Below are 2952 nucleotides of genomic sequence, written 5' to 3'. Positions count from 1 at the left end.
CGTGCCCGCAAAAAGAATAGTCCAACAGACGCTCCCAAACACCTCCAGCTGCTAAATCTACCAAAAAGTTTCTGCTCGGCCTCCCCCAAACATGACCTCAACACAGTCGCATTCGCGCCTACAACGGAGGAACTGATATCGCCTATGTGCCTTAGCTTACGCTCCCAGGCAGGCCCAGGCCGTGCGGGCCCGTTCCAGGAGGGCGTTCCAGAGCCTTCACTCAAGTTCAGCTTCCGAGCACTCGCTCGTGACAGCCGACCAGAAAGGGCACTCTCATCTGACACACGTGAGAGCTGCATTGTTCCTCTCATGTCTACCGCAGGCGTCTCATATCTGGACCTGCCCTCACGTCTATTTTCAGAATAGTGCAAAGCTCGTCGACACACACAAATAACACTGCTGAGGTGTAACGATTGACAACACTCTATTTATTTTTTCAAAAAACTTATTTAACCACACAATATATCTATCACACAATCACCCTAGGCCATGTCGCACAGCCCACAGACACCCACTCAATCATAATTCCAGTACACACAATAGCAAACTGCTACTAAATAATTCTTCACACTGATGTGTAGATACGCTCAGTACCCGTAAACTATCCAAATAATGCATAGCAGAGCCTCCAGATCCGCTCCCAAAATAACTCAGGATACATGCTCAGGTACCACCCTCCACACCCTGTCCACAGGATCGTGAAGTCACGCATCCGCCTGATTACATACAGCCCACAGCCCCTGCTCGACCTCGGCAAGCGTGAGTTGGCGCAGTCGACGCGATCTTCAGCTGTCAAAGCACACGCAGACGTCCGTGCAGTACCGCGATCCGTCACACACCCTAGCCGCCACTGGCGAACGCAGGTGAAAGTCAACTTTATATCAACGTATCATAATTCCAAAGTGCAGCCTCCATACGCTAGACACATCATAGTAGCAGCACACGTCTTTACCTCCCATGACACACTGGGCATTGATCTTGACATGACATTACACAGCCCTTTAACTGAACATAACTACACATCCCTGCTCTCGCTTCGTCACATGAACAGCCATCTAAAACCTTCTCAAAACTATATTGCTTTACAACATTTTTTTTAAATATAAGATCTAATTTACACCTCCCACCATCAACAAACGCAAACGTCCTCAACCCTATCTCGACGCTCATATTTCACCCTACAAACCATGTCCATCAGTCAATTTACCATTCTCATCCTCTCTTTTCGAATTAGGAGCTTAGCCTCTATCTAAACACACATCAGTTCATCTTTCTCGCACTTTCAAGAGTAAAATTAATTTTACACACAACCTGAAATAGCAAACTCAATTAAAGATTGAAACTTTTATACAGACCATCAAGCACATATCACACTCACATCAATATTCAAAGCCATGTCCATATTTACCACCGCCGACTTGAATTAAATGTTATTAACATGGGCCCAATTATATGACATTTATTTACATGTCCTAATGATACAGTCGTAGATGAGCCGTGTCATCCACTCGCTCATTCATTCAACACACGCTTTCATAGAATTTGTTCTACTTATATGCCACCCAAAACACAATTAAAGATTGAGACTTTTATACAGACCATCAAGCACATATCACACTCACACCAATATTCAAAGCCTTGTCCATATTTACCACCTCCAACTTGAATTAATTATTATTATCATGTCCCCCAATATTCTGCCAGCGCTCGATTTGGGGCTATTTTTCCGCTCTTAACTGCTGTCACTAGCAGTCGATTATCATTATATATAGACTACATAAATTTCCACAAAAAAATCTAATCCAGTTATCTAAGTCATCAAGCTGCACCCTCTCGCGATAGCATACAAACTCATCTTCTCTATTCGTTATACAATTTTATCAGCGACACGTGTCAGTAGCTATCCCCGATAATGAATACCTGACCAGCTTGTGTTAGGTCTGTGAATACGTCGCCGACGTGGAGTGGGATGCTTTAATCATCATGACATTTCGTTGATCAACAAGCAAAGACGTAAATTAGCTCGTGCTCGATGTTCTAATGTCTCACACCTTTCATCCTGCATCACACTTCATCCATTTAACATACACATTCACTCGCACCCACGTTTAGAAACTCCTATATCTGAACACATACCATCATTCAACAACAGCTTTCAATTGCTCTTATCTAACAACTCATCCATTAGGCCTAGGGGTGCAGGGTCACCCCTTTCTTTCAGCAGGAGAGAGCTACTTTTTTTTACAGTGGTAGCTAAATTGAGCAATCCGCTTAACATTACCAATCGCAAAAAATATATTCAAATACCGAAACACCCTTACTCAATTACACAGCGTTCCCGTATACTACAATTACATCACGCTCTCTCAATTCTATTCATGGATGATTATCGATCTAATATTAAATTAATTTAATCATTAACATATATAATGACCATATTATGAAAGATAAACGAACAATGATCGTGTGGTGCAGACTAACTTATCACTGATGGCCCCGCATACATTAACTCATCAACTTCAATTAAGATTAAAATAATCTCGTCTTCTTCAATTAAAATTAAAATAAAATATAAATTTATATTTAAAAGGAATATGTACTCACCATGATTTTCATTTATATCATTTTGATGTAGCTCGACATCGGAAATGTTAATCTCTCCTGCAGATAAATAAAAATAATTAAATTACTAAAATTTATTTATATATTGTTAATTTTAGATTAATATATTAACTGCATATGAGGTATAGTACTTACCGGCATTAAACTCGACGGTATCAACAGTCGAGATTGTATCTCCAGCAGCCCCCACCTCCATGTCTACACCCGCTTCCTCCGCCTCTTCCACCATTATAGTAAAATTTAGCGGGAGAACGACCGCCCCCGTGCCTGGTATAAAATAACGCCATTAACAAATTTAATTTATTTAATATTATTTATATAATTATCAAA

This window comes from Schistocerca serialis, chromosome 3 (genome assembly GCF_023864345.2).
Source record: "Schistocerca serialis cubense isolate TAMUIC-IGC-003099 chromosome 3, iqSchSeri2.2, whole genome shotgun sequence".
NCBI lineage: Eukaryota > Metazoa > Arthropoda > Insecta > Orthoptera > Acrididae > Schistocerca > Schistocerca serialis.
Note: the sequence above shows the minus strand (reverse complement) of the source record.